Here is a 24,846-nt window from a genome sequence, read left to right on the forward strand (position 1 = left end):
TTTGAAGGATGCGGAGGCGGGAAGAAGGAAGGGAGGGTGATGGACTGCCCGATGTGAAAAGCAGAGACAACTTTGGGCAGGAAAGAAGATCTAGTCCTCAGAACCACCTTGTCTGGATGAATGGACTTGAAAGGAGGTTTGACAGAAAGAGCCTGAAGCTCACTCACTCTCCTGGCAGAGGTGATGGCAACCAGGAAGGCCGTCTTTAACGTCAGGAGACGGAGAGGTCAGGAATGAAGTGGCTCAAAGGGAGCACACATCAAGAAGGTTAGAAACAGGTTCAAGTCCCACTGAGGCATCACAAACGGAACAGGTGGATACATGTGAGTGATGCCCTTCAAGAATCTTGTTACAATGGGGGACTTGAACAAAGAAGGTTGATCAGGCAGCCTCAGAAAGGCCGAAAGGGCGGAAAGGTAGCCCTTGATAGTGCCCAGAGCAGAGCCCTGCTGGGCAAGAGAAAGAAGGAAGAGAAGAACCTCAGAAAGAGGGGCAGAGAGAGGATCCACAGCCTTTGCTGTGCACCATGCCACAAACTTGTTCCACCAACAGGCGTATACCGATTTCGTGGAGGAACGCCTGGCTGCCAGAATCCCATCACAGACTTCAGGAGACAAGTCAAATGGCCTCAACTGCCGCCGCTCAATCTCCACGCATGGAGAAGGAGGCTGGACAGGTTCGGGTGGAGGACCGTCCCCTGCTGCTGCGACAGAAGGTCCTCCTGAAGGGGCAGGCGGATCGGGGGACCGACTGACATGCTGAGTAGCTCGGGATACCAGTACCTTCGAGCCCAGTCCGAGCCAAAAGGATGACTTAGGCTCTGTCGCGCCTGATCTTCTTCAGCACTCTGGGCAGAAGTGGTATAGGCGGAAAGGCGTATAACAGACCGCAACTCCACTCGCGCCGAAAGGCGTCGCCGTGCGAGTGCCGTCTTGGAAACTCCAACGCGCAGAACTGATGACATTGCGCGTTCTCTTCTGTGGCGAATAGATCTAACCAAGGCTCTCCCCATTGCCGAAAGAGGCCTTGCGCCACGTCCGAGTTCAGACGCCATTCGTGATCCATCGAGCACCGATGGCTGAGTTCGTCCGCCCTGGCGTTCAGAGAACCTGCCAGGTGTTAAACCGTCAGAGTCACGCCCTGACGTTCCAGCCATTGCCAGAGGCGCAGAGCCTCCTGGCAAAGGGTCCACGACCCCACCCCGCCCTGCTTGTTGCAGTACCACATGGCGGTGGTGTTGTCCGTGAACACCTGCACCACACTCCCGTTGACAAAGGGGAGGAATGCTTTCAGTGCCAAACGAATCGCCCGGAGCTCCAACAGGTTGATATGGAGCCGGGGACCAAATGCCTCTGATCTCTGCCTCTCCCAGGTGGCCTCCCCAGCCCTGGAGGGACGCGTCCGTCACAACAACGTGCTCCGGTTGGGGAAGGGAGAGGGATCTGCCTCTGACCCAATCGCGGTCCGTAAGCCACCACTGCAGTTGTCTTGCAGTGCCCTCTGAGATCAAGACATGGTCGGACAGGTTGCCCTGATGCTGGGCCCACTGAAACTTCAGGTCCCACTGCAGAGCCCGCATCCGCCACCGGGCGTGATGCACCAGAAGGATGCAGGAGGCCATCAGCCCCAGCAGCCGCAGCGTCAACCTGACCGAAACCCGGGATAGCGGCTGAAAGATGGGAATCAAAGCCTGTATATCATGGACCCGCCGTTCCGGAGGATAAACCCGAAACTGCGCCGAGTCGAGAACCGCTCCGATGAAAAGGAGCTTTTGAGAGGGGCACAGGTGTGATTTCGGCACATTGATGGAAAACCCCAGCTCGTGCAGGAGGTCTGCCGTCATCTGAAGGTGGTGGACGACTGTCTGGGGCGAGCCCGCCTTCAACAACCAGTCGTCTAGGTAGGGGAAGACTGAAACCCCTAACCTGCGCAGATGGGCTGCAACCACCACCATCACCTTTGTGAACACCCGTGGGGCGCTGGTAAGGCCGAAGGGGAGCACGATAAACTGAAAGTGCTCGTGGCCTACCGTGAACCGCAGGCAACGCCGGAGGGCCGGCAGGACGGGGATGTGAAAGTACGCATCCCGCAAGTCCAACGCTACCATCCAGTCTTGCGGGTCGAGAGCAGCCAAGACCTGAGCCAAAGTCAACATCTTGAACTTCTACTTCCGGAGGAAGCCGTTGACGCTCCTTAGATCCAAGATAGGACGTAGGCCCCCTTTGTCCTTCTTGGGCACCAGAAAGTAGTGGGAATAGCAACCACGTCCTACTTCTGGCCCAGGAACGCGCTCGATGGCCCCCTTGGCCAAGAGGGCCGTAACTTCCTCCTGCAGAAGTGTCAAGTGGTCCCCCGCAGACGGTGGTTCTGCGGTGGCATGGCTGGAGGAGTGGTCTCGAAGGGGAGGGAGTAGCCCCTTCGGACGAGCTGCAGCACCCACCTGTCCGATGTGAGAGGTGATGGCGAACCCTGCCACCCACCGGCGTCACATGGGCCTGAAAGCACGGACTAGGAGGATTTAGTGGCGGATGCTGCGGGAGGAGGTGTGGTCTGACCTCGCTGCTGTCCCCGACCGCCACCACGGCGGTTTCCACGGCCACCGCCGCGTTGATAAGTCTGTTGCGGCGCGTGGCTGGCAGCACGTGTGGGACCGCCCCTTCCTTGGCCATGAAAGGAGCGAAACGAACCCGTTTGCTGGCGCTGGGTCGAGAGACCCAAGGACTTGGCCGTGACCCTGGAGTCCTTGAAGCGCTCCAGCGCGTGGTCCGCTTTGTCGCCAAACAGGCGACTGCCATCAAACGGCATGTCCATCAATGCATTCTGGACATCTGCCGAGAAGTTGGCGGATCTCAGCCAGGCATGGCGACGAATCGCCACCGTCGTGGACATCGCTCTGCCCAGTGAGTCGGTCGTATCAAGACCACACCTGATGGAGTATCTTGCTGCGTCTCGGCCTTCAATCATAGCCTTGCCGAGCTTAGCCCGTACCCCCGGCGGGCATTCAGGCAGCAGGTCCGCGACCGTATCCCACAGAGAGTGGGTGTAGCGGCCCAAGAGGCACGCGGTGTTGCAAGACCGCAGTCCCAGACTCAAGGACGAAAAGACCTTTTTGCCATACTGGTCGTACCTCTTAGATTCCCTGTCGGGCGGGGCCGACGGGAATGCGGTTTGGGAAGTGGAGGCCTGGATCACCAGACTCTCAGGGGTGGCATGGGTGGACAGAAACTTGGGGTCGTCCGAACACGGACGGTGGCGTCTGGCCACGTTCCTGTCAACAGGCGAACCTGAAGCGGGCCTGGACCACGTGCCCAAAAGAACGTCAGTTAAGGCCTCGTTGAACGGCAGCAGTGGCTCCTGTGGGCATGACTGCGGTTTGAGGACCTCAGTGAGGATGTTAGTCCTCAAGGCCGCGACGGGGAGCACAAGGTTTAGGGCCTTGGCAGCCCTCATCAACCCCACTGAATAAGCTGCCCCCTCCTCCGAAGCCACGGTAGGAGGTGAGACAAAGCCAGGGTTGGGGGAGTCGTCTAGACCACTGGCGTCACCCAAGTCACCCGTCCAGTCCACGTCGTACTGACACTCACGGGTCAGAGGGTCCTCAGACCCCTCCCACTCCTCTCCGTAATCTACATCTTCACCATATTCGGAGTCAACAATGTAGACCGGCTCCTCGGGGTTCACAGGCCCCATCGGCGTCGAGCCCGGCATCGGACGACGCCGGTCCAACTCCGCGTCCGGCGCCGGAGAGGGAATGGGGACGGCGCCGCCCGGAGCCGGCGCTGGAGAACCGGCGCCGCGCGGGGGCGGCGCATGGGGTTGCCCCGATGGAATCGGCGCCGGAGAGGCCGGTTGACCAGCCGGCGTCGACCCTGAGGGCCCCAGCGGCGCCGGGATCGGAGACGTCGACGGATCCGGGGCCGGAGCACCCGACGGCGTCGAGCAGGATCACCCGAACCGCTAGGGCCCCCGGACGGGACCACAGGGCCCGAAGGCGCCGCGGAACCCGTCGGAGGAGACAGAGCCCTCATGGCCATGAGGAACGCCTCTATCTCCTCGGGCGACGCGCCTTGCCCAGGGACCGCAGGGTATGGAGCAGGCCACGTCGGCGACTCACGCGGAGCCGCGGGGGTTGGGCCACCCGAACCCCTGGCCGCATCGCGCGAGCATCGGGGGAGTCGGGAGTACGATGACGACGCCCCAACTTCTTGTGCTTCCTACCTGAGGAACCAGAGGAATGGTGACGACTTCCGGAGCGGCGACAGCTCCGCGACCGCTCCCTCGATCGCTCCCTTGACCTCCGGCCGGACCGGGACCGCTCTCGACGCGGGGCCGACACCCGGAGCTCGAGCAGCTTGCGGGACCACTCCCGTCTAGCCTTATTCGTCAAGGCCCGGCAATCGACGCAGGAGTCCACGTCGTGGTCGGGGCCCAGGCACCGGAGGCAGAGTCGGTGATGGTCTGTGACCGACATCGTACGGTCACAGTCGTCACAATTCTTAAAACCGGGCATCCTACCGGCACCGTAGAAGAGTTCAACAAAGATCAAAGATCAAAAACTTGGTCAAAAGACCTGAGTACTGCACTTCTCGGATCTGCGCTAACTGGCGAGTATAAAAAGAAGAACTGACGTCAGCGCGCGGAGGCGGCGTCTATATACTCCAGCGACGTCATCAGGGCGCACGATGCCGACGACGGACGCGGAGCCGCAGGGGACGACTGCAGACGACGCCTACCGATGCGCAGGGGTACTGCTACGCAAGTTTCCGGATCCAAACTGACGCCTGGGGATATTCTAAGGTAAGGAATCTAATACTAACCTGTTTCTTTCAGATAGCTGATTTTCCTGGTTTCAGAAGGGAGATAATCATGGCTTAATGCATGGTTGGTGGTAGTATGCCAGCCGTGCTGGCTTCCACATAAACTTTAGGGATGGGCACCAGGATTTATATGTAACACTTATTAAAATCAGGTGGTAAACCAATGTCCCAGAAGACCTATATAAGTCAAGAATTAACAACTGACTCTACCTAAAAATGGGTCGGTGATGAGTAACCACTTTAAACTCAACACAGCAATGGTAGGGCTCAAGATCTGTTGCTAACTGCACAAACACTAGCCTATAGCAATATGGCCTAAGGAACTTAATACCCCTTCAACTACAAGAGAGGTAAGAAACATAGCATTAACCATCGATTCGATTCAGACCTATCCTTGATACATACCAAATGCAACAAGGTCACAAAGAGCACGTTCTACACAATTAAAACACCGCAACACATCTTCCCATATCTTGGATACCAACAAAAGCTACAATCTGTATTCACACTTATAATCGCCAAAGTCAATTATGCAAACAGCCTACAGCTTAGTGCCACCAGTTTCATCATATGCAAAATACAACTAATCCAAAATGCTGCTGGGTTCAGGGCCCTTTGCAAAATCCAGACATCTTCCCATGGAAAGTTACCACTGAAACTACAAATTAAATTCAAGCAATAAAAAAACGAAACAGTTACTCAACTTCAGTAATGTAGTTTCTGGTTGATATTCTAAATAAACACCTATTATTCACCTTTAGATACCATCAGATGTGAAGCACTTTGAACAAACTGTAGGTGAAAATGTGCTGAATTCATTCTAATAGGGGACCATATTATCATGTAGAGCAGTCCACTCCACAGAAGAGGGAGGAGGGTGGGCAGTGAGGAATCTATAGTTACGCAGGGTATTCTCCAGAAAGAGAGTTACCAAAGATAGGTAGTACGGCAGATTTTTCACCTTTAGAATCAATACCATAGTAATACCTCCCGAAAGGAGGGTCTGGGGAGCGGACTCAGGCCAGAAAGTCCTGCACACCCGAGTGAGCAAAGTGGCCATTATACTGGAACTCACAGTCATGGCAGTAGAAATTCATGAATGTATGCAACAAAACCTAGGTTGTGGCCTGGCAGAAGTCTAGACTTTGCACCCTCTTACTAATGCTCTCTTAGAGGTCTTCACTCTGGTAGAGTGAGCCGGCGCACCTTCAAGGTGTTGCTTTTTGGCCAGCACTTTGCAGATTTTGAAGCATAGGACTATCCACCTTCACATCATCCTTTTTACACTGTCTTTTCTTTTTTCATCTAAAAAAATCCTACAAAGAACTGGCCATCCACACAATGTTTTTGTGCTGTCAGCATAGACACTCAAAGCCCTTTTTGGGTTGAGCCAATGGAGCGCATTCTCCTCTTTCAAAAGATGAGGTGGAGCAAATAAGTTTGGCAAAGAGATGGACTGGCCGATGTGAAATGGATCCAGAATTTTTGGTATGGTGCACCAATCTGTCTGTAAAAATATGATTGCATCAAAAGCAACTGCGGGTCAGTCACATGGCATATTAAGGTAATGGCAATTAGGAAAGCAGTTTTAAGCGAGCAGAGTCGCCCAGCAAGTAGAATACATAGAACTGCCGCCACTGAATCTCCCAGCTTTGAGGTATAGTTTCAGACTCGGGTGCAGGACCCTCCACAGTTGCAGAGACGAGAGGTCCTCCCAAAGTGGCAGCTAGATCAGCAGACACTTGCACAGGCTTAGGAGCTCTGGGAATCACATGCTCCTAGCCCAGTCCCGGCCAAATATGATGACTAAAGCCCAGTTCTTCCCGATTTTCATCAGACCTCGATCCAAGAGAGGAAGAGGTGGAAACGCATACAGGAGCCCGGTGTTCTATCACAGGCAGAAAGTGTCTCCTAGTGACTATCTTGCAGGAAACTCAAATGCAGAAAATATTTGACACTGTGTGTTCGATGGTGACGAATAAATGTAGCCAGGGTATGCCCCATTAACCACCAACTCAGGATGGAGATACCACCCATGGTTTGCCAATTGACATCTACTGAGCTCCTCTGCTCTGGCATTCAAGACCTCGCCAGATGTTTGGCCACTCTGCCACTTCCAGAGAAGGGATCCAGGACACCACTCTGCCACGCTTGTTGCAGTACCACTTGGCAGTCGTGTGGTTCGTAAGAACCTGTACCAGTCTCTACTTGACAAATGGCAATAAGGCTTTTAGAATCAGACAGACTGCTCAAAGCTCCAGCAGATGTATGTGGAGCTGGCTCTTCACTGGAGACCAGAAGCCTCAGATTTCCTCTGCTCTGAGGTGACCCACCCTTTTCCCCCCAAACCGAGGATTAATGCATCGGGGAGGGGAAAGTGGCTTGTCACAGGTCAGGTTGGAGATTATCAATAAAGATCCTGAGCGATCTCCTGTGAGATTTGAATGGAGTCAAAGAGGCAGCCCGGATGCTGGGCCCACTGGAATCTGCAGTTCCACTGCAGGGCCTGCATATTCTACCTAGCTTATAGAATGAGAAGAGGATGTATGAGGGCAGGCATCCAAGAAGTCTCAGAGCCATTCTCACCAGGACCCCAGACTGATCCCGAAAGATCTGGATTTTATCCTAAATGGACCGGACTCACTGTGTTGGTTGAAAAGCCTTGAATGCTATAGTGTCCAGGAGAGCCTCAACAAATGGAATCCTCTGCATGTGGCTTAAGTGGATCTTCGGCTTGTTGATTAAAAACCCCAAAGGCCACAGGAATTAAGATGTTGCCCATGACTGACTATGCAAGCTAGCCTTGGAGTGGTCATTTGTCAAGGTACAGGAACATGTGTATTCCCGATCTACGAAGGCTGGCAGTGACTACCACCATCACTTTTAAGAACACCGGAGGGGCCATGGCAAGGCCAAAGGGGAGCACAGCGTATTGAAAGCGTTCCTACTCCACCAGAACCCACATGTAATGCCTGTCAGTCAGCAGGGCTGGCATATGGAAATATGTGTCTGCAAGTTCAGGGGCACTATCCAGTCTCCTAGGCTGAGAGCAGTTAGAAGCTGAGACAGGGGAAGCATTTTGAATTTCTCATTCCTGATAAAGGCATTCAATGGGCAGGGGTCCAGTGCAGGCATGAGATTTCAGTCCTTCTTTCACATGAGAAAGAATTGAATAGACACCCATTCTCTCTTCTAATCTGGTGCCCACTCAATGGCACCCTCGGCCAGGAGCAGATTGAATTCTTGCATCAAAATTGCAGAATCATCTCCTGAAAGTCATTTTGGTGTAGGTGAAAGATGAGGTTAGGAGGAAATCAAAAGGTAGGGAGTAGCACTTATGAAATTTTGGAAGACCCATCTATCTAATGTAATGGAGCTCAGCTGGGAAGAAAATGTCATATCTTGCCTACTATCTTCTCAGTATATGACTCTGAGGGAAAATTAAGCAGCTTGAAATCGGCTGCAGGAGGAGAAGAGAAGCTATGGGACTGCTGGAGCAAACAGCATTGTTTGCCGCCATGTTACTGCCCCAAAAGAGCTGAGTCTGCAGCTGAAGTAATGCTGAGAGGGATACCTTTGTCTATAGGCCAATCCTCGGAAACTTGTTTCCGGTCGAGGGAAGGCATGGCTTGGCAGTCGGGCTGGACTGTTCCCATGAGGCACAGGGTCAGACTGATTTGCATATGGCCATGTCTGAACTGGGGTGGTGTGGAATCCAAAAAAAAACGATGGATTTAGGCTCAGATCTCTGTACTGGGGTGAATGTATGACATTGTTCTGCATTCTGTCCATCAACTGTGGTTTTTGCAATTGTCACCCGAGTGGGATGGGTATGCTCAGACGTGAGTCCCATGCTCTCCACACCACTGGATTCAAGCAAGCCGGGCTGAAGACGGCTGGAATGCCAGAAACCGGTCCTCGGAAGCTTGTTTCCGGTCCAGGGAAGGCATGGCTTGGCAGTTCAAGCTGGACTGTTCCCATGAGGCACAGGGTCAGACTGATTTGCATATGGCCATGTCTGAACTGGGGTGGTGTGGAGTGCAAAAAAAACGATGGATTTAGGCCCAGATCTCTGTCCTGGGGTGAATGTATGACATTGTTCTGCATTCTGTCCATCAACTGTGGTTTTTGCAACAGTCCCTTAGAATAGCCTGAAGCTTTCTGCACTGTTAGTGGAATTGCTTATCTTGAGACACAAGCCCAAAACATCATGATTCAGCTCGACTGTTCTTTAATTATTCAAATGCGAAATCAGCCTTCTCTCCAAACAATCTGGGCCAAATAAAGGATATGTCCATCGAGCATGCTTAAACAGCTCCTTAAACCCAGTTGATCTCACCCAGGAAAGTCACCTAAGCATGATATTGGGGCCTACAGCCCTGCTTATACAATCTGTGGTGTCCAAACCACCATGCAGCACATCCTTGGTTGTGTTTTGACCATCTTGTATTGTTTGGGCCAAAGAGGTCCTCCAGGACAGCCAGCAAATAGTCACTGTGTATGTCCCATAAAGCATGAATGTGTCCACCCAAAAGGCATACTGCGTTTAGCTTGAACGGCTAATCTGACCAAAGAAAACATTTTCTTTCCAAAAGCATCAATACATTTCGACTCACCATCTGGTGATTGGTCAGTAAAGAATTCCTATAACCTTACTCGTTGAAGTTTGAACTACTAGGCGTTTGGGTGTAGAATGCTTAGTAACAAAATCAGGATCACCAGGATTTATTCTACTTCACCTAACCATAGGTTGACAGATCAGAGGGCCCAAACATGGTTAAGCCCAGGTCACCATCAAAGTGTCAGAAAAGGCTTCATTGAACTGCAGTAGTGATCTGTATGAAGCGGGCCCCGCCTGGAGAATTTCGATTGGCAAATTGGCGTTTGTTTCAATGGTCGGCAACTCTAGGTCTAAAACTTCAGCTGACTTTCACACCACAACTTTGATAGAGTCACTCTCTTCTGTTGGTTGCCCAGGAGGTGGGCCTAGCTTCATCTCAGCGGATATAGGTCGCCTCTCGCTAGTCTGTTGCTTGTTCCCCTGCGGTCGGCTGACTTCATCACTGCCATACTACCTTTAAATACTACTTTTTAAATCAACACTTGCACTTTAATATGGATTTTAAACTGTGCTGCTAACTGTCAATATTGTGATTTTGAATTTGACTGTTGAGGTGGGACTCGAACTCTGCTTTTTTGAGTCCCAACGGCAGGACACAGAGCAGAGCCATCTTGATGGGTGAGAGCTCTAGTTATTCAGTACGGGGGAATAAAAGGAGCGGCGTTGCCCATATGCAGTTGGCCTCTCGCTAGTCTGTTGCTTGTTCCCCTGCGGTTGGCTGACTTCATCACTGCCCATACTACCTTTAAATACTACTTTTTAAATCGACACTTGCACCTTAATATTGATTTTAAACTTTGCTGCTAACTGTTAATACTGTGAATTTTAATTTGACTGTTGTGTTGAGAGTGGGGGACTCGAACTCTGTTTTTTCGATGGTCAACGGTAGGACACAGAGCAGCACCATCTTGATGGGTGAGCGCTCTAGTTGTTTAGTACGGGGAATAAAAAGGAGCGGCGCTGAGCGGATGCAGTTGGCCTCTCGCTAGTCTGTTGCTTGTTCCCCTGCGGTTGGCTGACTTCATCACTGCCCATACTACCTTTAAATACTACTTTTTAAATCGACACTTGCACCTTAATATTGATTTTAAACTTTGCTGCTAACTGTTATTACTGTGAATTTTAATTTGACTGTTGTGTTGAGAGTGGGGGACTCGAACTCTGTTTTTCCGAGTGTCAACGGTAGGACACAGAGCAGCTCCATCTTGATGGGTGAGCGCTCTAGTTGCTCAGTACGGGGAATAAAAAGGAGCGGCGCTGCGCGGATGCAGTTGGCCTCTCACTACTCTGTTGCTTGTTCCCCTGCGGTCGGCTGACTTCATCACTGCCCATACTACCTTTAAATACTACAGTTTAAATCGACACTTGCACTTTAATATTGATTTTAAACTGTGCTGCTAACTGTTAATACTGCGATTCTAATTTTGACTGTTGTGGTTGGAGGGGGGGCTCGAACTCTGATTTTCTGAGTTCCCACTGTAGGACACAGAGCAGGGCCGTCTTGATGGGTGAGCGCTCTAGTTGTTCAGTACGGGGGAATAAAAGGAGCGGTGCTGCGCGGACGTGGCACTGGCATGCCTTAGGCGTGCCTAAAGCAAGCCTGTTGTGACAGTCAGCGCCCTGGAGGTGGCCGGTGCCAGCCTTGCGCCGGTTTTCACCCACATCGTGGACAGAGCATAATTTACAGCAGAGCCACACTACTAAATATTAGTAAGGCATCTTGCTGCCACAACCCTGCGCCTATAAATAGCGAACAAGCTACTTCAAAGTGCACACACTGCAAATGGGTAGCTTCTGACAACAACGGGCGAATAAGCCCAGGGAGGGAGGGTAATGTGGACAGGGGTCTCCGAGTGGGCTCCCTGATTAGCCAAAGTGGGCATTTTTTGAAGCATTTCTACTCAATACACACTCTTTGAAAAGGCATGAACTGCATGTTTTTGAGTTTCTGCAAGAGTCCAGCCCAGACATAATGTTTCTGACAGACACATGGCTCACCGAGGCCTCTAACTCCACCATTGCTACGAACATCCCCTCAGGTTATCAGATCCTTAGGTAAGATTGTGCCGCTGGCAAGGGTGGTGAAGTTCCAATCATTTGTTAACAGATTATCTCCTGTAAAATTGTTCCTACAGGAGAGTTTGACAGGGCAGAATGCTTAGGTTTCCACTGTGTACTATCAGTACACCAATCCATGGCGGAGTCTTAATATATAGGCCCCCAGGGCCAGCCGGGAATTTCCTCAAATCAATCAATAAGACAATCTCACCCCTAGTCCTCAAGTATAAGCACTTCCTGGTACTGGGTGACTTTAACATTCATCTGGACAAACCTGCGGAGCAGGAGACCATCCCACTGATTGAGTCCCTTGCCATTTTCAACCTGTCCCCTTATGTTTGTCACCCCACCCATGACAATAGTCATACCCTCAACCAGATTTTCTCTAACTCAGAACTCCAAATAGATGGGCGCTCACCTTTAGTATGGTCAGACCATTACCTTATAGGTTTTAAGGTGTGTAGGTGGGTAAGATGTCATCATATTCTGGGGAAGCAGAGAGCAATTACCTCAAGACCCCTCCATTGAATAACTCCAGCAGCTCTGAGCAAAGCGCTAGATCATCACCCGCTTTCATTCAGTGGTGACTCTGAGAGGGATGCTCTCTACTTGGAGAACTGGTTGCAGCAACGCACCCAGGCACTTGCTCCAACTTCCAACTGCTCTTCTAAGACAGCTAGAATTTCTGCTCCATAGAGGCCAAAGAAATCTATAAACAAGCTTTCAAAGTCCATCACAATAAAATCTACGGGGCAAAAAAAACATTTTTCTCGTCTAAAATTGAGTCATCTGGCAGTAAAAGCAAGGACATTTTTAAAATTGTAAAATACTTTTTACCCCCGAATTCAGCGTCAGGCCTATTATACCTACTATGGAATGGACAAGCAAACTTGCCTCCTATTTCCATGATAAGATTAAAATTATCCAAGACTCCTTCGCTGTGAATTTCCCGACGGAGGGCTGGATCGTAGAATCTCCAACACCGGAGCCCTCGTGGAGGGTCCGTCCTTAACACAGTTTACCCATATTCAAATGGAGATCATGAAAGGCCTCACGTCAGGCTCTCCCACAGACCCATGCCCAGCAAAAGTGTTACGCAAACAAATGATGGACGGAATGCTGAATAAATCATACATTCACCCCCAGTCAAGATATCTGGATTAAATCCATCGTTCTTTTGCTCACCATGCCACCCCAGTTTAGACCCAGCCACATGCAAATCAGTCTTGACCCTGTGCCTCATGGGAACAGTCCAGACCGAATCGCCATGCCAGGTCCTCCCTGGACCGGGAACAAGCATCCTGGGACCGGTTTCTGGGTATTACCCTTCATCAGCCAGGCTAGCTTGATTCCAGTGGCACAGTGAGCAAGGGACCCACGTCTGGGCATACCCATCCCACTTACCCTGAGAAGTGCTATGCAAACAAATGATGGAGGGAATGCTGAATAAATCATACATTCACACCCAGTAAAGAGATCTGGGTTAAATCCATCATTCTTTTGCTCACCATGCCACCCCGGTTTAGACCAAGCCATATGCAAATCAGTCTGGACCCTGTGCCTCATGGGAACAGTCCAAACCGAACTTCCAAGCCAGGTCCTCCCTGGACCGGAAACAAGCATCCTGAGACAGGTTTCTGGGTATTACCCTTCATCAGCAAGGCTAGCTTGATTCCAGTGGCACAGTGAGCAAGGGACCCACATCTGGGCATACCCATCCACTTAGGGTGAAAAGTGCTAGGCAAACAAATGATGGACGGAATGCTGAATAAATCATACATTCACCCCCAGTCAAGAGATGTAGGTTAAATCAATTGTTCTCATGCCACCACAGTTTAGACCCAGCCATATGCAAATCAGTCTTGACCATGTGCCTCATGGGAAAAGTCCAGATCGAACTGCCAATAAATCATAAATTCACCAACAAATTGGTTGGAACACCGACAATGGTGGAAGCGGATATCAGAATTTGCAACAAAGGGGTTAAAAATAAAGAAGCTGAATGGTGGAACTTATATCAGACTACGTTCCGTCACTTCCAGTGTGGTATGAAGTCAAAGTGGAACTATATGGTGCAAACTACAACAGCACAGGGAACATTGCTGAAAGTTCTTTGGACCCATTTCAGTGCCTGTAAATATTCTAAGGGGTAAGGAATCTGAGGTTAGAACTATCCATCTGAAAAAAAGGACACCGTGATCCAGGCTTGCACTACTGATCATGATACCATCTTACAACAAGAAGTCCAGAGGAGGAAACGCTTTCTCCTTACAATCCGCCAAGCTCTGCAACTCACCAAAGGCCAAGATTAAAAATATACATAGCATTACAGTTCAGAAAGAAGTTGAAATAATGGTTGTTATGATAACTAGGCCATTCCATAGCCCCGAGATAGAACCTGGAGAAATAATCACTTCTTCTAGTATAATCTACAGTTCACAGATATGCTACAGCATGACCAGCACAGTACTATACCAGTCCACAACAACATACCACCCATCATCATTTGAACAGGCTGGAATAACTGCAGAGATCTGCCACATACTGCTAGCAACCAGAAGACTCACATTTGATACCCTACTGCAGGTCCCTAGGAATTACATACTATGACTGCTTATTGACATCTCCCAAAGACAATCATGTAAGGAATGATTGTAACAAAGTCCATACCAAAGACCATACCAACCGATCTCCTGACCATCTCTCCTTCCAACCTATGCTTGCTAAGTATCAAAGAAAAATCTCAGAATGCACAAAGCTGTGGGGTAACTAGTTTTAGTGGACAGTAAAGAAATTAGTTACTTACCTGTAACTCCACTTCTTAAACATTAATATCTTTTATATAGTCACATGCTTGAATCATCCCCCATCGTCAGGCTGGGAATCCTAGGTACACTAACATAGCAGTATACAGTGTAAGATACACAGCATACTATATACAGATCAGCTTGATGCTTTTGTCTATCTGGGCATAAAAAAGCGGAAGGATATGAGATGGAAATTGCACATTGATGCCATGTCACTAAAACATCGACAGTTAGCAGGAGCCCTAAGAAAGGAATTCAAAACCTCACAGACAAAACCACTCAGCCCGTTACTCCCAAATTTATAGTAGTAAAGTGGTGAGCTGGCCTTTATGGTGCTGAGCTATGGGGTTTAGAGAATATGTCTCAGCTAACTATCTCTGACAACAAGTTCCTGCATGCGATAACCAGTTACCACAAAGTACACCTACGGTCCCTTTAAGGAGTGATCTGGGTAAGAATGCTATGGTGGACCATGCCAGGTTACGACCCATTCTATACTGGCGCAGAATATGGTCCTCACCGAAACTGGCCGTGTATGCTGAGGGCTTAAGGGAAATCATTGATATGGACCAATTCCACAAAATTAGCTGGCTGCAAAATTTAAAGGGCCTCTTTAACAGACTGGGCCTTGCACACCTTTGGAATAGTCCCTCTAGCCCTCTGTTCCCGTCGAAAGACTCGCTGAAAGATAAGTACTGGGAGATGATAGCACATGAAGAGTGTAGACGCCATGACCTCTCTTCACTCTCAGGGCTCCTCTTACAGATAAACCACACCCGAACCTTGAGCCATATTGGGACGCTATCACAAAGCCCCTTGATTAGAAACTGTATTGCCAATTTTGAAAAGGAACTTTACCCCTAAAGAGTTTTACAGTTTAATGGTCCATCACAAATATCAATAAATGTATAATATGTGCAGATCATGTAGAAACCTAGCACATGTGCTGTTTGTCTGCTCTGCCTATTCTGGCCCAAGCAAAGCCTGGTTGGAGCAAATGTGCAGGAATATGGGCACTACATTATGCAGCACAGCTCTCTGAATTCTGTGCACAGACTCATCACCCAGGTATGCTATTCCGATGGCAGAATTCTTAAGGTGGATGTGGTGTATTCGCTCGCAGCAGATCACGGATGAAAAATGAAACTGGAAACCTCTTCCAATTATGAATGAGTATTCGAACTAAAGTGATGTGTGGGTTCTAATAGGCTTTTATATGTTGTTCTGAGATTAATTGAGACCATCTGAAACTTATACTTATATGTTTGTTTTATCATGAACTAATGTATTGGTATTATGTTGGGATATTTTGATGCCTATCTTGCTATTTTGCACTAAGTGTTTTACCTAAGCTTTTAACTTTTTTGATCCGTTTTAAACCTTTTATCTGCAACGCTTTTATGACACACACTGTCAAATAAAGCATTCTTTAACTTGCAGTCCGTAAAAGGTCACATACCTTTAACAAAACAGACACTTTAGTAGCACATCAACCTTATGAGAACTCAAACGTCAGCCAATGAGGTGCAAGCAAGCTCTACTACTCTCCATAGAGGCTACCATAGCTCAGATTTCAAAGCACAAGTGTGGTAACAAATATGATGGCCTCCTGGCTCAGAAGAATAATCAAATGTTGGAAAACTGTAGTTACAGGTGACTAATTTATTCTCCAACATTGGATACTCTATATAATCACATGCTTGTATCAGAATAAAAAGCAGTATGCATTATATTATACAACAAAGTGGGAAACAGGCTCACCTTTAATGAAACAGGTTTCTCAGGACTGCCAGTCCCACTACTACATCAGATTTGCATCCATATCTGGGCAGTAGTGCTTTGCAAATGCATGCCTGGTCCTCCAGGTGACTGCACGGCAGATGTCTTTCAAGGGCACAGAGTATAAAGCGCCACAGTTGAAGCCATGCAATTGGTGGAATGCGCCCTCACTCTACCCTGGAGAGGACGCTTGGCTTTGGCATGACAGAAAGCAATACAGACTGACAGCTAACAAGTTATCCCCTGTTTGGGCAGGGATTGAACTTTTCGTGGTGACTATCTGACACAAACAGCTGGTCTGATATATGTGCTTTGTCTTGTCAGTACAGATTTTGAGACATTGTCTTAAGTCCCAAGAATATAACGATCTTTCTGCAGTTGAAGATGGGTTTGGAAAGAAAGATCTAAGAAGAACAAGTTCATTCAGGTGAAAATCTTTAGAACCTTTAAAATGAATTTAGGGTTAGTTCTAAGAATTAACCTGTCGCACAAGTTACTACTTGTATAGCGATATATCTGTAAGAGACATTAGTTAGTGATAGATTCCTTACCTTAGAATATCCCCAGGCGTCAGACTGGATCCGGAAATTTTTGCGTAGCAGTACCCTTGCGCGTCGGTAGGCTTCGTCTGCGGCTCCGCGTCTGTCATCGGCGTCGTGGGCGCCGTGATGACGTCGTCGGAGTACTTAGGCGTCAGTTCTTCTTTTTTCTGCGCCAGCAAGCGCAGATCTGGAAAAAGCAGTACTTTAGTCACTTTTTGCCTAGACTTTTTGATCCCTTTTGATCATTTTTCTTGAGTCTTGCGACTCCGGGCGGTGCCGATAGGGATGCCAGGTTTCAAGCCTTGTGAGGATTGCGACCGACTGATGTCGGTCACCGACCCTCACCGTCGGTGTCTCCACTGTCTCAGCGTCGACCACGACGACAAGACCTGTCCCGACTGCCGGGCCCTGACTTCGAAAGCTAGGCGGGAGCGATCCCGCAAGCGACTCGAACTCCGGCAGTCGGCCTCGCGCCGCAACACAGCTTTTCCGCGCCAGAAACGCAGAGCCATGCTGAAAACCAACACTGGTGCCATTGAAACTAGGGCCCTGAAAGGGGATGACCTTTACCCTAGATATCGGTTCGCAGAACAGGGAGGATGGGTGGGTCGGTAAGGAATCCATCACCAACTAATGTCTCTTACAGATATATCGTTACACAAGTAGTAACGTGTGCATCTGAAAGAGACACGTTAGTGATAGATTCCTTACCTTAGAATAGAAAGCCCAGAAATACCAACCCCGGTGGTGGGTCTGTGAACCAATATTCACACCAGAAAGTCCTAGAGAACGGAACGGCCTAAGAAGCCATCCCTCCGGACTTGGCTGTCCAGGCAGTAGTGTCTTATGAAGGTGTGCTGCGAGGCCCACGTAGCTGCCTGACATATGTCCTGCAAGGGGACTCCTCAGCCCAGGGCAGTAGTAGTCACCGTGGCCCGAGTGGAATGGGCCCTCAGCCCAACAGGAGGTTCCTTTTTAGCCAAAGAGTAGCACGCTTGGATGCACAACACGATCCACCGAAAGAAGGTCCGTTTGTGCACCGCCATCCTTTCTTAGCTCCCACGTAACCAACAAAGAGTTGGTCATCCACCCGGAACTGGCGTGTGCGATCCAAATAGAATGAAAGCGCACGTTTTAGGTCCAGACGGTGGAGCCGCTCTTCCTTCTTTGAGGGATGCGGAGGCGGAAAGAAGGTGGGCTAGGTGATAGACTGCCCGATGTGAAAGGCTGTGACTACCTTGGGCAGGAAAGAGGGTTTTGTCCGCAACACAACCTTGTCCGGATGGACAGAAAGGAAAGGAGGTTTAGAGGATAGAGCCTGGAGCTCACTCACTCTCCTGGCAGAGGTGATGGCAACCAGGAAAGCAGTCTTCAGAGTAAGAAGGCGGATAGGACAGTTGTGAAGTGGCTCAAAGGGAGCACACATCGGGAAAGTAAGAACCAGGTTTAAGTCCCACAGAGGCATCACGAAGGGAACAGGTGGAAACTTGTGTGTGATGCCTTTCAGGAATCGATTTACAATAGGGGACTTGAACAAAGATGGTTGATCAGACAGCCTTAGGAAGGCTGAAAGGGCAGATAGATAGCCCTTGATAGTGCCCAGAGCAGAGCCCTGCTGGGCAAGAGAAAGAAGGAAGAGAAGAACCTCAGAGAGAGGGGCAGAGAAAGGATCCACAGCCTTTGCTGTGCACCATGCCACAAGTCTGTTCCACCTGCAGGCATATACCGACTTTGTGGTGGGACGCCTGGCTGCCAGAATGATGTTACAGACTTCAGGAGGCAAGTCAAATGGCCTCAACTGCCGTTGCTCAATTTCCAAGCATGGAGGTGGAGACTGGACAGGTTCGGGTGGAGGACCGTCCCCTGCTGCTGCGACATAAGGTCCTCCTGAAGAGGCAGATGAACCAGGGGATCGACTGACATACTGAGTAGCTCAGGATACCAGTACCTTCGTGCCCAGTCCGGAGCCACAAGGAAGAATTGTGCCCAGTCGCGCTTGATCTTCTTCAGCACTCTGGGCAGAAGTGGTATAGGTGGAAAGGAGTACAACAGACCGCAATTCCAACGCGCAGAGCTGATGACATTGCGTTCTCTTCGGTGGCGAATAGATCTAACCAAGGCTCTCCCCACTGCTGAAAGAGGCCTTGTGCCACGTCCGAGTTCAGACGCTATTCGTGATCCATCATGCACCGGCGGCTGAGTTCGTCCGCCCTGGCGTTCAGAGAACCTGCCAGGTGTTGAACCACCAGGGTCACACCCTGATGTTCCAGCCACTGCCAAAGGCGCAGAGCCTCCTGGCAGAGGGTCCACGACACCACCCCGCCCTGTGTGTTGCAGTACCACATGGCGGTGGTGTTGTCCGTGAACACCTGCACTACACTTCCCCGGATAGAGGGGAGGAATGCCTTCAGTGCTAGATGAATCGCCCGCAGCTCCAAAAGGTTGATATGGAGCCGGGACTCAGCCAGAGACCAGAGGCCTCTGATCTCCGCCTCTCCCATGTGGCCTCCCCAGCCCTGGAGGGACGCCTCCGTCACAACTACGTGCTCCGGTTGGGGAAGGGAGAGGGATCTGCCGCTGACCCAATCGCGGTCCGTGAACCACCACTGCAGCTGACCTGCAGTGCCCTCCGAGATCAGGACTTGGTCGGACAGGTTGCCCTGATGCTGGGCCCACTGAAACTTCAGGTCCCACTGCAGAGCCCGCATCCGCCAACGGGCGTGATGCACCAGAAGGATGCAGGAAGCCATCAGCCCCAGAAGCCGCAGCGTCAACCTGACCGAGACTAGGGATAAAGGCTGAAAGATCGGAATCAGAGCCTGTATATCCCGAACCCGCTGTTCGGGTGGGTAAACCCGAAACTGCGCCGTGTCGAGAACCGCTCCGATGAAAAGGAACTTCTGAGAGGGGCACAGGTGTGACTTCGGCACATTGATGGAGAACCCCAGCTGGTGCAAGAGGTCTGCTGTCGCCTGGAGGTGGCTGATGACTGTCTGGGGCGAGCCCGCCTTCAATAACCAGTCTTCGAGGTAGGGGAAGACTGAAACCCCTAACCTGCGCAGATGAGCTGCGACCACCGCCATCACTTTCGTGAACACCCATGGGGCGCTGGTAAGGCTGAAGGGGAGCACGGTAAACTGAAAGTGCTTGTGGCCTACCGTGAACCGCAGGTAGCGCCGGTGGGCCGGCAGGACGAGGATGTGGAAATAAGCATCCTGCAAGTCCAACGCTACCATCCAGTCCCCTGGGTCCAGGGCAGCTAAGACCTGAGCCAGAGTCAGCATTTTGAACTTCTCCTTCTGGAGGAAGCCGTTCCGTAGGTACAAGATAGGGCGTAGGCCCCCTTTGCCCTTCTTGGGTACAAGAAAGTAGTGGGAGTAGCAACCACATCCTACTTCTGGCCCAGGAACGCGCTCGATGGCCTCCTTGGCCAAGAGGGCCGAAACTTCCTCCTGTAGAAGCCGCAAATGATCCCCCGATATGCGGTGTTGTTGCGGTGGCATGGCTTGAGGGGTCGTCTCGAAGGGGAGGGAGTAGCCCCTTCGGACGATTTGCAGCACCCACCTGTCCGATGTGACAGTGCGCCAGTGGGAGTGGTGATGGCGAACCCTGCCCCCCACTGGCGGATGCTGCGGGGGAGGGTGTGGAGTGGCCTCGCCGTTGTCCCCGACCGCCTCCACGGCGATTTCCACAGCCGCCACCGCGTTGGATGTTAGTCTGTGGTGCGTGGCTGGCAGCACATGTGGGGGCGCCCCTTCCTTGGCCACGAAAGGAGCGAAAGGCACCCGTTTGCTGGCGCGGGCCGAGAGGCCCAAGGACTTGGCTGTAGCTCTGGAGTCCTTAAAGCGCTCAAGTGCATGGTCTGCCTTGTCGCCAAAAAGGCGACGGCCATCAAACGGCATGCCCATTAGTGTGTTCTGGACATCGGCCGAAAAGTTGGTGGACCTCAACCAGGCGTGGCGACGAATCGCCACCGTCGTTGCCATCGCTCTGCCCAGTGATTCGGTGGTATCCAGCCCACACCGGATAGAATATTTTGTTGCATCCCTGCCTTCCACAAGGGCTTGGCCGAGTTTGGCCCGTACCTCCAACGGACACTCTGGCAGCAATTCCGCGACTGTGTCCCACAGAGAGTAGGTGTAGCGGCCCAAGAGGCATGCGGTGTTGGAAGACCGCAGTCCCAGACTAAGGGATGAGAATACCTTTTTGCCGTACTGCTCATACCTCTTGGATTCCCTGTCCGACGGAGCCGACGGGAATGCGGTCTGGGAATTCGAAGCCTGGATGACCAGACTATCAGGGGTGGGGTGGGTGGACAGGAAACATGGGTCGCCCGGGGCCAGGCGGTGGCATCTGGCCACGTTCCTATCTACGGGCGAACCCGTAGCGGGCCTGGACCAAGTACCCAAAAGAACGTCGGTCAAGGCCTCATTAAACGGCAGCAGAGGCTCGGCTGAGCTTCACTGCGGTTTAAGGACCTCAGTGAGGAGGTTAGTCCTCACGGCTGCGACGGGGAGCTCAAGGCCCAAGGCCTTGGCCGCCCTCATCAACACCACACTGTAGGTTGCCCCCTCCTCCATAGCCAAAGTAGGAGGTGAGACAAAGCCAGTGTCTGGTGATGTCCCCAGACCACTGGCATCCCCAAGTCCACCTGTCCAGTCCTCTTGAGACTGACACTCCTGTGTCAGAGGGTCCTCAGACCCCTCCCAATACTCCTCATCACCCATCCCCTGATAATCAGGGTTGTCAAACGATGGGGCCGGTTCATAGAAGGTAAACTCCCCAAGCGGCGTCGAAAGCGGCGCCCAGTGGCGCCGTTCCGACGCCGGAACCGGAGCGAGGGAGGCATCGGGGACGGCGCTGCCCGAGGACGGCGCCGGAGGTGACACCTGAGGGACCGGCGCCGGTGAGGTCTTTAGGTCAACTGGCGACGACCCGGATCCCAAAGCAGATCCAGTGGGGCCCTGCGGCGCCGGGCCCGAAGGCGCCGGTGACGTCGGGGCCGAAGCACCAGACGGCGTCGGGCCGAAGCCACCAACCCGCTAGAGGCCCCAGACGATTCCGCTGGGCCCGAAGGCGCCGCGGAGCCCGTCGGGGAAGAGAGGGACCTCATGGCCATGAGGAAGCGCTCGATCTCCCCCGGCGCCGCGTTCTGCCCATGGACCGGAGGGTGTGGAGCGGGCCGCGACGCCTGCGACTCTGACGAAGCCACGTGGGCGGTGTCACCCGAACCACGGCCGCATCGCGCGAGTGTCAGGGGGAGTCAGAAGAGCGATGACGTCTCTTCGACTTCTTGTGCTTACCTGACGACGACTTTGACCCGAGGAGTGATGTCGACTCTCGGAGCTGTGATGGCTCCTACCCCGTGACCTGTCCCTCGACCTCCGGTGGGACCGGGACCTCTCGCGTCGCGGGGCTGAATGCCGGAGTTCGAGTCGCTTGTGGGACCGCTCCCGCCTAGCTTTCGAAGTCAGGGCCCGGCAGTCGGGGCAGGTCTTGTCGTCGTGGTCGACGCCGAGACAGTGGATACACCGAAGGTGAGGGTCGGTGACCGACATCAGTCGGCGCAATCCTCACAAGGCTTGAAACTTGGCATCCCTATCGGCACCGTCCAGTCGCAAGACTCAAGAAAAATGATCAAAAGGGATCAAAAAGTCTAGTCAAAAAGTGACTAAAGTACTGCTTTTTCCAGATCTGCGCTTGCTGGCGCGGAAAAAAGAAGAACGGACGTCAGCACGCGGAGGCGGCGTCTAAGTATTCCGACAACGTCATCATGGCGCCCACGACGGACGCGGAGCCGCAGACGACGCCTACCGACGCGCAAGGGAACAGCTACGCAAACATTTCCGGATCCAGTCTGACGCCTGGGGATATTCTAAGGTAAGGAATCTATCACTAACGTGTCTCTTTCAGATCTTAATAAACCCGGGAAAAGGTTCCCTGGGGGTGAATTACTGAATCTCTCCTACTTTCCTAGCGAATTTTAGAGCTAGTAGTAGTGCTGTTTTCCACCAGCCACATTTTAAGTCAGCTCCTTGTACAAGCTCAAAAGGAGATAACAACAGCTGACCGAGGACTGTATTAAGTTTCCATGGAACTGGAGCATGTCAAAGAGGTGGAAATGCTCTAAAGAGCCCTTTTGTAAACTGCTTAATGGTCCTTTGGGAATATAAAGTAGACATTGACGTATCAGTTGTTATAATTCTTGCAATTATAACAAGATGGACCCTGACTGAAGAATATTTGAGACCACTCTTGGCCAAATTTAACAAATATAGAAGGATCTGAGTAGGCTTTATTCCAAGTGGATCATGACAATTGTTCCTACAGCAGACACAAAAACATTTCCATTTAGCGTTGTAAGCCTTATTAGTCGCTACAGCCTGTCCCAGAATTTGTTTACATTCCTGAGAAAGATCCAAATGGCCAAATTGTAGGTGGTCAGGTACCTTGCTGTGAAGTTCAGCGCCTTGAATTGTAGTGGAGAATCCCTCTGTAATGTCTGGACAGTGTCCTGGAATGCACCTTCAAAGGTACAGTTTGATGTTCTGACAACTGCGGTAAATCGCTGCACCAGTACTGGCGAGGAAACGCCGGAGCAATGAGAATCAGAGTGCAATGGTCTATCTTCGCCTTCTTTGCAATCCTGGGAATCAGGGGGAAAGGAGGAAAGGCATAGACAAATATCTTGGACCAACTGATCGAAAGAGCATTGCCCATTGTCCCTGCAAAGCATGGGCATTTCCTAATGTTCAAAGTGGCAAACAGATCGATTGTGGGTTGACCCCACTGATTGAAAAGAAAATCCACCAATTTCTGTTTTAGTTCCCACTCATGACAATCAGACATTTGATGGCTGAATGCATCTGCCTGATTGCTCTGGAAACCTGGCAGATGTTCCACAGCAATGTCTATCCTGTGAGAAATGGTCCAATTCCATAGCAGCTGAGCTTCTTCCGAAAGGATCCTCGAAAAAGTTTCTCCTTGCTTGGCTATGTAGAAGATGGATGCTACATTGTCTGCTATGACCAGGACGGTTGACTGCCAATCTGGGGAGGAACGCTTGTAAACCTAGTCTTATGACGCGGAGTTCCAACACATTGATGTGGAGCCTCTTCTCTGCAACTGACCAGAGGCCTCTCTGGTGGAAAGCTCTTGCAAGTGGGCTCCCCATCCAGCCATCCATGGACAAATCTGTGGCGAGCACTAACGTTTCTGTTATTGGCAGAAGATAAAAACCTGCATTTAGGTTTGCTTGAATCCACCACCACATTAGAGCCTGCGTTAAGTGCCTAGTGACACGAACAATATCTTACCACGAGACTATCTGCCACATTGCAAATCCAGATCTTGCTGAACAGGTCTCACACAGAGCCTGCAAAATGGAATATGGCCTTTAAAAGGTGCCATCAGGCCTAAGAGGGGCCTGCATTTCCTCACTGTGATTGATTGTTTTCCAGCAATAGTCTTAGCCACTATCTTTACTTTCTCACTCTTTCCGCCGTTGCAAATGCTTTTCCAACTGAGTGTTATGTTTTGCTCCCAGAAATTGGATCTTTGTATGGGGTTCAAACGATTATTTCTCATCATTCAAAGTGAGACCTATTCTCCGGAAGAGATTGATACAAGCATTCTTAGAAGCTTTTACTCTTTGCCTGTCTGGCGATATGACTAACCAGTCGTCCAGGTCCGGGACACCTGGAGACATTCTTGCCTGAGAAAAGCAGCAAATGCAACAAGACATTTGGTGATAATCGCGGCACTGATTTGATACCAAAAGAGAGCACCTACAACTGGTAGTGCTGACCCACCACTAAGAATCGATGGATCTTTGTGTTTTCCATGAATGGGTATATGGAAGTATGCATCTTGAAGGTTCAAGGAGATAACAAAAATCCCCTTCCTGCATCATCAGAAGGAATTCTTGCAAAATAGTCTTCTAATATGACTGTTTCTTTAGAAACTTGTTCAGCTCTCTCTATTGACCTGTCCTCTTTTTGATTATTTAGAACCTGGAACAGAAATATTGGATCATTTGCGACTTGGGGACAATTTCTAAGGCTCTTGTGAAGAGAAGCATGAGAATTTACATTTGCAGCTCTTTCAAATGAAGATGATATTCCTTTCTAGGTGAACAAACTGGGGGCCTCTGAATGAATTCCCAAAGTATTGACTGATTGGACAATTTGTATCACTCATTTGTCTGATGTTCTAGTCTTCCA

General features: G+C 50.8%; 1 protein-coding gene across 4 annotated transcripts in view; it reads right to left on the reverse strand.

Annotated features, from left to right (window-relative positions):
• The window catches only part of PLA2G6 (phospholipase A2 group VI), a 604,218-nt gene that overhangs the window by 156,928 nt on the left and 422,444 nt on the right, over positions 1-24,846 (reverse strand). The gene's annotated exons all lie outside the window — the stretch shown is intronic.

The sequence above is a fragment of the Lissotriton vulgaris genome, chromosome 1_1, assembly GCF_964263255.1.
Source record: "Lissotriton vulgaris chromosome 1_1, aLisVul1.2, whole genome shotgun sequence".
In the NCBI taxonomy this organism is placed as follows: Eukaryota; Metazoa; Chordata; class Amphibia; order Caudata; family Salamandridae; genus Lissotriton; species Lissotriton vulgaris.